Source organism: Heptranchias perlo, chromosome 9, assembly GCF_035084215.1.
Source record: "Heptranchias perlo isolate sHepPer1 chromosome 9, sHepPer1.hap1, whole genome shotgun sequence".
Lineage (NCBI taxonomy): Eukaryota > Metazoa > Chordata > Chondrichthyes > Hexanchiformes > Hexanchidae > Heptranchias > Heptranchias perlo.
In genome coordinates this window covers 58,472,709-58,487,178 of record NC_090333.1, presented here as the reverse complement: position 1 = coordinate 58,487,178, position 14,470 = coordinate 58,472,709, and positions in this window count along the sequence as shown.

Here is a 14,470-nt window from a genome sequence, read left to right as displayed (position 1 = left end):
CCAGCATATAATGCACCAAATTTCACACCACAACATGTTGACCACCTAATAACTGAAACAGGAGGATTATAGGGAAGCTTGGTGCAGTAGGTACATCTGAAACCTGGATCTGAATGCAGCCAAAGCAGCGATAGTGAATATCTCCTTTGTCTGCTAACTTTAAAGTTTCTTTGTGAAATGAGTTTGGCAGCTTCAATCCTGTTCCTAAGAGGCACATGTCCCTAATTTGGCACTAAGTTGGCATCTCATTCAGAGAGGATACAAGAAGGATGCATGGAAATTAGAAATAAGAACATGTCACATTGTGGCATATGGGATTCTTTTGGGAGGTTGGGGCATTGAACAGCAAGATTCATTCGGTATCTAATCAAGTTATACCTAAGATTGCATGATGCTGACACTGAGTGCTGAAATGGAAAGTGCGGCATCCCTCAACACCAACATCCCTCAACACCAACATCCCTCAACACCAACATCCCTCAACACCAACATCCCTCAACACCAACATCCCTCAACACCAACATCCCTCACCACCAACATCCCTCAACACCAACATCCCTCAACACCAACATCCCTCACCACCAACATCCCTCACCACCAACATCCCTCAACACCAACATCCCTCAACACCAACATCCCTCAACACCAACACCCCTCAACACCAACATCCCTCAACACCAACATCCCTCAACACCAACATCCCTCAACACCAACATCCCTCAACACCAACATCCCTCAACACCAACATCCCTCAACACCAACATCCCTCACCACCAACATCCCTCACCACCAACATCCCTCACCACCAACATCCCTCACCACCAACATCCCTCAACACCAACATCCCTGACCACCAACATCCCTCACCACCAACATCCCTGACCACCAACATCCCTGACCACCAACATCCCTCAACACCAACATCCCTCAACACCAACATCCCTCAACACCAACATCCCTCAACACCAACATCCCTGACCACCAACATCCCTGACCACCAACATCCCTGACCACCAACATCCCTGACCACCAACATCCCTCACCACCAACATCCCTCACCACCAACATCCCTCACCACCAACATCCCTCACCACCAACATCCCTCAACACCAACATCCCTCAACACCAACATCCCTGACCACCAACATCCCTGACCACCAACATCCCTGACCACCAACATCCCTGACCACCAACATCCCTCACCACCAACATCCCTCACCACCAACATCCCTCACCACCAACATCCCTCACCACCAACATCCCTCACCACCAACATCCCTCACCACCAACATCCCTCACCACCAACATCCCTCACCACCAACATCCTTCATCACCAACATCCCTCACCACCAACATCCCTCACCACCAACATCCCTCAACACCAACATCCCTCACCACCAACATCCTTCATCACCAACATCCCTCACCACCAACATCCCTCACCACCAACATCCCTCAACACCAACATCCCTGACCACCAACATCCCTGACCACCAACATCCCTCAACACCAACATCCCTCAACACCAACATCCCTCAACACCAACATCCCTCAACACCAACATCCCTGACCACCAACATCCCTGACCACCAACATCCCTGACCACCAACATCCCTGACCACCAACATCCCTCACCACCAACATCCCTCACCACCAACATCCCTCACCACCAACATCCCTCACCACCAACATCCCTCAACACCAACATCCCTGACCACCAACATCCCTGACCACCAACATCCCTGACCACCAACATCCCTGACCACCAACATCCCTGACCACCAACATCCCTCACCACCAACATCCCTCACCACCAACATCCCTCACCACCAACATCCCTCACCACCAACATCCCTCACCACCAACATCCCTCACCACCAACATCCCTCACCACCAACATCCCTCACCACCAACATCCTTCATCACCAACATCCCTCACCACCAACATCCCTCACCACCAACATCCCTCAACACCAACATCCCTCAACACCAACATCCCTCACCACCAACATCCCTCACCACCAACATCCCTCAACACTAACATCCCTCAACACCAACATCCCTCAACACTAATATCTGTCACCACTTATATCCCTCAACACTAACAACCCTCACCACTAATATCTGTCACCACTTATATCCCTCAACACTAACAACCCTCGCCACTAACATCCCTCAACACTAACATCCCTTAACACATGATGTGGAGATGCCGGTGATGGACTGGGGTTAACAATTGTAAACAATTTTACAACACCAAGTTATAGTCCAACGATTTTATTTTTAATCCCACAAGCTTTCGGGGGAAAGCCCCCGAAAGCTTGTGGGATTAAAAATAAAATCGTTGGACTATAACTTGGTGTTGTAAAATTGTTTACAATCCCTTAACACAAGCATCCCTCACTACTGACATCGCTCAACAGAAACGTCCCTCATCACTAATATCCCTCACCACATCCCTCAAATCTAATATCCCTCAACCAAAGCATCCCTCATCACTAATATCCCTCAATACTAACATCCCTCAATACTAACATCCCTCAACACTAACATCCTCACCACTAACATCCCTCAACACAAGCATCCCTCGCAACTAACATCCCTCAGCACTAACATCCCTCAACACTAATATCCCTCACCATTAACATCCCTCAATACTAATATCCCTCAACACTAACAACCCTCACCACTAACACCCCTCATCACTAACATCCCTCAACACAAGCATCCCTCACTACTAACATCGCTCAACACAAACGCCCCTCATCACTAATATCCCGCACCACATCCCTCAAATCTAATATCCCTCAACACAAGCATCCCTCATCACTAACATCCCTCACCATTAACATCCCTCAATACTAATATCCCTCAACACTAACATCCTCACAACTAACATCCCTCAACACTAACATCCCTCAACACTAATATCCCTCAACACTATCTTCCCTAAACACAAGCATCCCTCACCACTAACATCCCTCGCCACTAGCATCCCTCAACACTAGCATCCCTCAACACTAATATCCCTCACCACTAACTTCCCTCACCACTAACTTCCCTCACCACTAACATCCCTCACCAATAACATTCCTCAACACTAACATCCCTCAGCATTAACATCCCTCAACTTGTTCAATGCAAAATTCACAACAAAAAAATGTGGGAACAGGAGGGTTAAAAGCATGATGTGTATTAGAATGCTGTGGGAACGAGCAATGGGCCAACATTGTCTGAACTGATTTCACTCAGTGTACTAACTAGATCCATCACAGAACAGTGAGTTGCCTTTCCCCTGCTCCGTGTTGCCATACTGCTACTGATGTTTGGAATTACAGTGCACACTTGGTCCCTTAGCAATGGTCTGCCCTATCAGATCTGTGCTGGAATTTTCAGCAAAAATGGCTAATTGCTAACTGAAGATATAAAATTAGGGGAAAACAATCCACTTGCTTAGGAATCTTTTAACATTCGGTTTCAATTTCATCCAAGAAGCTCACCAGAATTTTCAGATTAGAATACACTCTGCGAAATAAGCATCCCTTTCCAATTAGCCGGACTTGCTGTTTAAATGCTAAGTGTGCCTGGTGAGATTAATAGATGCAAGGATTTGAGAGTTTTTTTGACAGACTTGTTATTTGATGTAACTGCATTGTTCCATGAAAGAAAGTGAAGTGTATTTTGTTTCACTGGTGAAATATCGTGCTTATCAAGGTGAGGGATGTTAGTGCTGGGGAATGGAACACTTTTCCCAATTCAGGCATCAAGTGTCAGCACTGCGCTCTCCCAGGTCAGGTTCAGCACAGATGAATGCAACGTAAAGATTCTTCTACATTGTCCCATCAAAGCTTCCAGGTCAAGTACATGATAAAAATCTCTTTACACTGTCTTAACAACGTGCCTCAGCCCTAACCTCAGAAGATCAGACACTACTGCGACAATGTGTCATTTCCAATACCCCGCACCAGCCATCCTATAACCTGCCTGAGATTGCCAATTTGATGCTACTTAGTGTCAGTTTTGCAGTGTGGGCTAATGCTATAATGAACTGGCTTGAAATTCATTTCATGCAAGACTCTATTAGCAGGCAGACACCAGTCTTGGCTGGATTAGAACCCAAGCCTCAGAGGTGAAAAGATGGCATACCATCTTGCACCCAATCATCTGGGACAGTCCATTTTAAGAAAGCTGGAGCGTCACTTCACTCTCTCGTCATACAGAACCAGTTCCCTCAAACCCAATCGAATGGCGTAAGTCTTCCTCCATGAGCCAAGAAAATCAACTTTAGCACCACACCAACATTGGGCTGGTCATGAAAGTCTACTTGCGATGTCAATTTCTGTATTTCATTTACTCTATTTTATGAGGAGATAAAATACAAGATTGCCCAACTGCTCAGTGGATGAATGTACCATGTAATGTAATACTGTTTCCCACAAACCACAACAGTCCCAGGTTCAATTCCTGGTCTGTGCTCAGATTGGCAGTGATGGAGGTGCTACATTGGGCATGATTTTAGCTGGGAGTTTGTCCCATGATATTCACATGGGGAGCCTGGAAGAATATAAGAACATAAGAAATAGGAGCAGGAGTAGGCCACACGGCCCCTCGAGCGTGCTCCGCCATTGAATAAGATCTTGGCCTTTGTGTCGGTAATGAAATGCAGCAGTGAGAAGCCCTCCAGGCCTGAAGATCTGTTGGGAAGAGCCCTTCCTTTCCTTGCTACTTGGGTCCCCTCAGATCCTCCAACTTGAGGGAGTCCCAGGCAGAAGGCCCACCACCAGCATCTTCAGGCTCCTCTGAAAATTGGAGCCCTTCAGTCACACGAACAAGAAAGTGAGATGGAAGATCGGGAATGCACCCCCCCCCCCCCCCCGCCTTAATCCTATTGCTGTCCTGGCCAGCGCCTGTTTGAGGCAGAGGCGCAGGCTCATGGTGGATGTGCAGGCGCATTGCTGCCTGTTTAGAGAAGCCCTGAAATTCCAGGGTAACGTAAATAGAGCGGTTACATCACATCCCCACCCCCTTTACCTCTCCATGGTGCCCAGGAAATGAGCATTTCCCATGTGCTAAAGGGAGGAATATCTCGACCATAAACTCCAAATGCTCCTGTGGATGAACTTCATTGTCAAGGAGGAAATAATCATTGTGATGCCATCAATGACCACATTATTTCTCAGTTAAAATATCACTGCCACCACATTGGTGACTTTAAGGGCAAGTTAAGTTCCTGGAATAAGCTGCACTCATATCTCAGAGAGACTCTGCTCTATTGCAAGTGTCTTGCAACACTCAAACTGACATGCCCTTTAATGCTCCAGCACACCGCTTCACACAAGCACAAGATTAAAATATGTAAGGCGAGAGCAAATTCAACAACATTATCCATAATTGGATCTCGTTTTGTTTCTTTCTCGGGATGTGCGCATCACTGGCAAATTTGGCATTATATTGCCCATCCCTAGTTGCCCTGAGAAGGTGGTGGTGGGCCTTTCATTTGAACCGCTGCAATCTGTGTGGTGAAGATGCTCAACGGGAGGAATTGCCTGAGGGTATCGTACATTTGTGGTGAACACACATTTTAGAAAATGTGGTACTATTCTAGTCAACTTCTTAAGAAGAAAGGTTATTTCAGTTTCCAGTTTTATGATTTCACTGTGTAACTCGGCTTTCTCCCCTCCAATTTTCTCCTCCCCACCTCAAAGGCTCCGACTCCTGATGGGTACGGTATCACTGGTGCCTGCTGCATCCACTGCCTCACCCAGGGGGACATTATTCACGCATGTATCCAGACCGACAGCAGTTGTTGGGGGAGGGGGCATCAGACCCAAACCTCATCCTGTTCTCACCTGACGTCCACACACGTTCATTTTCTATTCAGATTCACTGGACTGTGATCAGGAGTGGGAGCCTTGCCTGAGGTTTTCCTCTGCTAAACCCAGGGGCGCTGAGACCAATTGTAGCCCCCAACTACTGCCCTGTGTGGGATCAGTAAGCTCAGCACGGACCGGGTGTGTGTGCCTCAGTAGCACACCATACAGTCGGGGTTGATTGAAACAGCGTTTCCAAACCAATGGACGGGAACTTTTATTGACCAGAGTGACTCACTGTGGGTGCCACCCAGTGCTGTACAATATGAAACTAATTCAAGCAAGACCCTTACTATCTTTGATTTGCATTTGATCTTCCCCTTTGGAGTAAAACATAAAATATTTAATTATCTGCAGCCAGTTCATTGTAAGATCCCTGGTGCCACATGTTGTGTGGGCTTAAATTGAGGTATCCCTTTCCTTTGCCTCCAATTAAGCCCGTACCGGAATCTATAACAAAGCACAATTTGTCTCCATTTGAATTCAATTTATTATTTAATCTCAGTAATTTTTTTTCTATGTTAGTTGAATTTTATTGTTGTAATCTGTTAATTGGCTGCTATAGTAAGTGGATTGATTGATGTATCAGCAATGAGGGGGAAATAATAGCTGGAGAGGAGTTTATTTGAGTTTGTTGTGACACTCTTCAATGCTTGGCCGAGTGAACCCCAAAGAAGAGAAATTATCCAAATTTGTCAATGGTTTTAAATCTTTTCTCAGATGAAATTCCTGACGACTGATCCTTCACTCACCTCTCTCGCCATTACAATTTTTCTCTTTCGATGTATCATTGCTCATCTGAACATCCCCCTCTTGCTCCCAAACTCTAAGTACACTGTCCTACATGCTGTCCTTTCTCCCCATAAAATTGGGTTTTAAAAGCCTGAAGATTATAGGAGGAGAGATTATAAGAGAATTCTGAGAGCAGGTCTACAATTGGCCTCACTACCTTCAGGCTGGGAAGAGGTAAAGCCAGCCAGGTGTTCCTACTCCTAATCACTGTCCAGTGGCCCTAGCTGGAAATATATGCCCATTAGGTGAGGGCAGGAACAAACTTGGCTGTGATGCCCTCCATGGTAAAATAGCCTGTCTGGGATCACACCTGAAGCGTGGCTAGTTGGGTGAGGCACTGGAGGGCTGACGGTACCTGAAGTGACAGTCAGCACCTTCAGGAGATGAGGGGAGAAAAAGGTGAGGCAAGAAATTGTGCCAATAAGCGTATCGTTCAAATAACACTAATCAGGAGATGGCTGGGTTTAAGTTAGGCAAATCTGATTTGATAACACTCAGATGAAGATAAATGTCATGAAGCTTTAAACCTCTTGAAGTACATTGGGGTTGATGATCTAACTGAGTGAAATATATCTTTCAAACAGGAATGAAGAGAGGCAGCCACTGGGTTCGTTTTGGTCATTGAATACAGTATAATCTGATTATCGGAATACAGCAGTTTTGCATTTTTCCTTGCTCCCATTCCCCACCGTCATGAATTAGATCTAATTTATAATTCACAAGTGATATGGAAATTTACAGCAAATGAATTGTGCCAGTTTTATCTCGACAGTTTGTGCTTGCAGTTTGAAGTTAGTGTTCAGAGATTGAGAATCAGGAAGGGATTTGCTCCTGCAGAATGTTTTTTTCCAACATTCAGGCTGCTACCAGTTTTATGGGAAACAAAATCATTGTTTTAGCTGCTAATTATGAAGCTAAATATAGGTCAGTTATACTGCAGTTTCAGTCGACGGAAAGTTGTTATTGTGCAGTTGCAATTGGGCTGTGAGAGGTCACCCAAAATACACTAAAGGCAAGAGTTGTGAGACCATCCCTCAGAGACAGGCTCCCATTGCTTCAGCTTTACACTGCAGTGCAACTACAGCCATTTCAACAAAAAAACTCCCAGGTAGTGAGTGCTTTGGACCAGAATATCATCATTAACATTTAACTATCATTCAGGTGCTGGTGAGTGGAGCTCTGCGTATGTACGCCAGCATATGTTCCCAGGCTTCTGTTGGCCCTTGGGCAAAGAAACCAGCAGAGTAATCTGGGTTGGTCAGCGCTCCAGCCATTCTATACAGGTACCAATGTGGGCTCAGCACACATAATATAACTGGCCCCTCAATGTCTCAAACATAGGTCGATATATAGTTACAGAAAATACTTTTCAAGTTCCACTATTCATTTTATTCAAACCAGTTGATTTACGAAGGGAGAAATTCTTCACATCATTGAAAACTAGCTTTCACTAAAAAGAACAATATGATATTCAGGAAACTGTGGTTTATACTTGGTGATGTGCCAATTGGATAAAACAGATTTCATTTCTTTTGTGTGTGGCACTTCACATACTGCTTGAACAAAAGGAACCACACTTAAACAAAGCACTTAAAGATTTTTTTACTGTAATCTTATTAATCCTACATCATGCAGCTGCGGGTGTACAAGGATCTCTTCTAAATGATTTTATTGTAATGTTTGTTGCAGTACTCCCCATAGATGTTCTGGCTCTGTGCTTGTGTTCTCTGTTGATGATGTAAAGTGAGACTGATAGTTTATCCAGTCACAACCAGTTGTCAGGATTCTGTCCAAAGTTTTAATTTCCACAAACCACTTCAAACAGGACTAGCACATAAACTGTCTGAAAGGAATTACCCAAGTGACTAGGGGTGAACATAAGTGTCTTATAATGAGGTAGATGAAATAAGGAGCGTAAAACCAACTCCCACAGGAGAGCTGATAAGTTAAACTTGATTACTTTGTTAGAAGGAACTGCATTTTCTCTTAGTTCCAATTATCTCCCTTTACTGAAGACACTGACGCATGCTAGGGTACTGTCGCATGGGCACTGGCATTCTTCTGATAACTCACTCAAGTGGCCATTTGTGCGTGGGCTTAGATTTGACTATGTCTTGTTGACAACCATGTCCCGGGGTATAGGGGGGGGGGGGAATGTTGGATGAGACATTACAGTTGAGCCATATCCTGTTGTCACCCATTGTATACATATGAGCATTTTCCAGCAGGGGTTACTAAAGAGCAATCAGGAGTGGGAACTCTGGAGGAATTTTCCCCTTACTAATTTTATCTGCTCCACTCATCAAATGGGTACCTTGTCAAAGTGGCCATTATTCACGTGTGGTCCTTGACAGTGAAGCCCCGGTTTTGCAGTCTCAGAAAAACCCGTGCCTGTGCCCAATCTGGCTGGGCCTGCTCATGTGAAGAATTAGCATAAGTTCCCAGCACAGCTTAGGTCTTGCACCGGCAGCTTGCCTATCGAGGCCGATGCAAAACCCGGCTGACAGCTCAAATTTAAAGGGATGCACTTACTTAAAAATGAGTGGTTGCATATGGGGAAAATATTGTTTCAGCCTGTATAAAACTTCAGAATGGAATTTAAATATCCTCCAGCCTTTGCCAGGCTGTGGGAATGTCAGGGGGCTTCAGGGAAGGGTGGGTGGGTGGGGGGGAAGAATAGCCAGGCAAAAATGAAATGAAAGGAGATCCTGTGGGGAAGTGACAAAATAGCACAGCACCAAAGTCCCTCTTTGATGGTGGTAAAGTGGGCATGTTACTCCATGAAGGTGGGTGTGAGGAGGGTTGCCTGTTTGGCACTTCAGGGCACCCTCCCTAGATGTCAGCAGTGTACTTTGCCTGTCAGGAGATGGCTGCCAAGCTCACCTGTCTCCACAATACATGGGCCATCTACACTGTTGGGAAACCTGGCACAAGGAATACGTTCTGTGCTTGGTCAAGCTGGTGTCAGTGTTCCACATTGAAAGTGCTGAACATTTTGCCTCTTGTAAACAAGGCATCTGCCATTTGCTTGATGCATCAGCTGACTGACTGATTTGGTATATGTCACCACTAACAGCTTGGAAGGATCCAGTGACAGAAAAATCTAATGCAGTAGTGACCTTCACACTCACAGGAAGAGTTATCCCTGTGGTCCAAGTTGGCTGCAGATTGCTCTCAAAGAGATTGTATAGAGATGTGCCAATTCCTTTGGGAAGTGGAGGTGTTAAAGATGGGTCTCCTCTGACATGCCAAGGACGGACTGTCTGGGCCAGTAAATGCAGGTCCTGGGGTAACGGAGGCTGGGTATGCAACGTCTGAAGCACAGTCACATTTGCCTTTTTGTCCCCTCAAGAACTATTCTTCCTCCTCCAAATCTTGGAGCACCATAGAAAAAAAATAGAAGCAGGAGAAGGCCATTTAGCCCCTCGAGCCTATCCCGCCATTCAGTTAGATCAAACCTGATCTGTACCTCAACTCCATTTACGTGCCTTTGTTGTATATCCCTTGATACACTTACCTAACAAAAATCTATCGATGTCAGACTTGAAAATTTCAATTGACTCAGCATCCACAGCCTTTTGGAGGAGCGAGTTCCAGATTTCCACTACCCTTTGAGTGAAAAAGTGCTTCCTGATTTCACCCCTAAATGACCGAGCTTTAATTTTAAGATTATGCCCTCTTGTTCTAGATTCCTCCACCAGATTAAATGTTTTCTCTGTATCTACCTTTTTTAAAAACCTCGATTAAATCACCCCTCAACCTAAACTCTAGGGAATACAAGCCAAGTTTATGCAATCTGTCCTCATGATTTAACCCTTTAAGCTCTGGTTTCATTATGGTGAATCTGCTGTACCTCTTCCAAGGCATCTTTCTGCAGCAATGGAAACCCCCAAAGGAATTGCCTCCCTACTCATCTTGGTTACTGCCATCAAAATAGCAACTAGAAGCAAGGTGGTTATAAGAAACTGCGTTGGAACTAAAAATCTTGCAGTGCAAAAAGATTCGGGCTTAAACAGCAACACAAATGCGGAAAAAGCTATCCAACCAAAAATTAAAAAGTGACTCACCTTTAAGAAACCTTCTCCCACAGGCCACACCCTCCATGAACTGCAGCGCCCATTTTGACCGAGCGAGCAGCGATTCTGGTAATAAGATGGCCAGAAAATCGCACGGACCAATGAGGGACCTTTTCAATAATTTTTGGAACCTTAATGAGACATTCATGGGTGAACAGCACAGCCCCAAGGACACTAGCTTTCCTTCAGTGTACTGAGCAGATTTCCCAGCCAGCACTTGCCCTTAGTGAGATTCTCCTCTGCCAGCATGGGCTCGTACGATCAGCCTAGTGTTAGCCGACTATTTGAGGGGTGCAGTCATCGCAGCCAGGCCTGACCCGATCCTCACTCCATGTCCAAATATAGATGCTTTCAGCAGATGTTGTCAAATAGAAATTGGGAGCAGGAGTCCAGGTTGATTGTTTCACACCCAAACCTGGGGCACTGAGCCTAATTGAAGCATGCCTACTGCACCTTCCCTCTATCATAAGGTCAGAAATGGGGATGTTCGCTGATGATTGCACAATGTTCAGTTCCATTCACAACCCCTCAGATAATGAAGCAGTCCATGCCCGCATGCAGCAAGACCTGGACAACATCCAGCTGATAAGTGGCAAGTAACATTCATGCCAGACGAGTGCCAGGCAATGACCATCCCCAACAAGAGAGAGCCTAACCACCTCCCCTTGACATTCAGTGGCATTACCATCGCCGAGTCCCCCACCATTAGCATCCTGGGGGTCACCATTGACCAGAAACTTAACTGGACCAGCCACATAAATACTGTGGCTACAAGAGGAGGTCAGAGGCTGGGTATTCTGTGGTGAGTGACTCACCTCCTGACTCCCCAAAGCCTTTCCACCATCTACAAGGCACAAGTCAGGAGTGTGATGGAATACTCTCCACTTGCCTGGATGAATGCAGCTCCAACAACACTCAAGAAGCTCGACACCATCCAGGACAAAGCAGCCTGCTTGATTGGCACCCCATCCACCACATTCACTCCCTTCACCACCGGTGCACTGTGGCTGCAGTGTGTACCATCTACAGGATGCACTGCAGCAACTCGCCAAGACTTCTTCGACATCACCTCCCAAACCCGCGACCTCTACCACCTAGAAGGACAAGGGCAGCAGACACATGGGAACAACACCACCTGCACGTTCCCCTCCAAGTCACACACCATCCCGACTTGGAAATATATTGCTGTTCCTTCATTGTCGCTGGGTCAAAATCCTGGAACTCCCTTCCTAACAGCACTGTGGGAGAACCTTCACCACATGGACTGCAGCGGTTCAAGAAGGCGACTCACCACCACCTTCTCAAGGGCAATTAGGGATGGGCAACAAATGCTGGCCTTGCCAGCGATGCCCTCATTCCGTGAACGAATAACAAAAAAACAACCATAGTTGAGACCAACAAAGTCAGCACAAGACAGACATTGAACCTGGAACCTTTTTGGTCCGCGTGGCTCTGTTACTCCCTGGATAAACCTGCTGAGCCAGTGAGGCAGTGACAGTTGGAACTTGGATTTAAATAGAGCTGCTAAAGGAGATAAAGGTCCCAACGTGCTTCACAGAGTGTAAGAAAAAACAGACGGTGAGCTAAAGAAAGAGGGATGCAGAGGGGTGACCAGAAGCTTAGTTGAATAAATGGGTTTAAAGGAGGTTCTTAAAGGAGGACAGGGATGTGGAGAGTAAGGGTTTAGGGAGGCAATTCCAGAGCGTGGGACCTGGGCGGTTAAGTGCGCGGCCGCCAATGGTGGGTCAAAGGGAGGAGGGCTTACACAAGAATTCAGAGTTGGAGGAATGGGGCATTTGGGGAGTGGGGGAGGAAGTTGTAGGACTTGAGAAGGTTACAGAGATAGGGAGGGGCAAGGTCATAAAGGGATTTAAACACAAAAATTCATTAGAAGAGGGAATAGTGCCAGAGGATTGGCAGACAGCTAATATTATTCCTATATTTAAAAAGGGAGATAGAACAAGTCCAGGGAACTATAGACCAGTTAGCTTAACATTGGTGTTAGGAAAGATAATGGAATCTTTACTCAAAGATGTGATAGAGAAACATCTAGAAACTGAAAATATAATAAAGAATAGTCAGCACGGATTTGAAAAGTGAAAGTCATCCTTGACCAACCTTATTGAATTCTTTGAAGAAGTAACAGAAAGAGTAGACAAGGGTAATATAGTAGATGTAATATATTTTGATTTTCAAAAGGCCTTGGATAAGGTACCGCATTGTAGACTCGTGGCTGAAGTCAGAGCACGTGGAGTCTGGAGAGGTAGCAGAATGGATAGCAAGTTGGCTACAAAACAGAAAACAGAGAGTAGAGGTTAAGGTAGCTACTCAGACTGCCAAAAAGTAGGAAGTGGTGTTCCACAAGGGATCGGTGCTGGGACCACTGTTGTTCACAATTTACATTAACGATTTGGATTCGGGAATCGAAAGTACAATTTCAAAATTTGTGGACAACACCAAATTGGGGGATGAAGTTAACACAAAGGAAGAATGTGTCAAAATGCAAGAGGACATTAATAAACTTGTAGAATGGGCATGTAATTAGCAAATGAATGTCAATATAGATAAATGTGAGGTGATGTACTTTGGTAAGAAGAAAAAGGAGACCACATGTTGCTTGGATAATAAGAGTCTACACGGAATAGAAGATCAAAGGGATTGAGGGGTACAGATATACAAATCACTAAAAGTAGCGACGCAGGTTAATATGGCTATAAAAAAGGCAAATCAAGCACCAGGGAACATTTGTAGAGGGATAGAATTGAAAAGCAAAGAAGTTATGTTAAATTTGTATAGAACCTTGGTTAGACCACGTTTGGAGAAGTGTGCACAGTTCTGGTCTCCATATTATAAAAAGGATATAGTGGCATTTGAGAGGGTGCAAAAAAGATTCACAAGGATGATACCAGAACTGAGAGGATACCCTTATCAGGAAAAGCTGATCAGGCTGGAACTCTTTTCTCCAGAAAAGAGAAGGCTGAGGGGTGACCTGATAGAGGTCTTTAAGATAATGATAGTGTTTGATAGGGTAGACATGGAGAAAATGTTTCCATTTGTGGGTGAGTCCAAAACTAGAGGTCATAAATATAAAATAGTCGCTAATAAATCCAATAGGGAATTCAGGAGAAACTTCTTTACCCAAAGAGTGGTAAGAATTTGGAATGAGCTACCACAAGGAGTAGTTGAGGCAACTAACCTAGATGCATTTAAGGAGAAGCTAGATAAGCACATGAGGGAGAAAGGAATAGAAGGGTATCCTGATGGGGTTAGATGAAGTAAGGATGGAAGAGGCTCATGTGGAGCAAAATGCCGGTTTAGATCAGTTGGGTCGAATGGCCCGTTTCTGTGCTGTAGTTTTGATGTAACTTGATGTAACAAGAATGAGAATTTTAAATTTGAGGCATAGTGGGACTAGGAGCAGTATTATTTATTCATCATCTCAAATTGCTCTCAGAACATCCACCACCAGTGACAGACATGACACCATGGGCACGATTTTAACTTTGAAGTCCAAGTGGGTTGGGGCCGGGGGTGGGGGGGGGGGCAAAGAAAATTGGGCATTTCTGGAGCAGGAAGGAATCCCGGCTCCAACCCGCTGGTAAATGCGCACGACCCAGACCCATCTGAAACACGGCATGGGAAACACAGCGGGTTGCATCCGGCAGCCATTTGGACATTTAAATCCCCATTTGGCCTCATTACAGCCTTGGTCCAAACATGGACAAAAGAGCT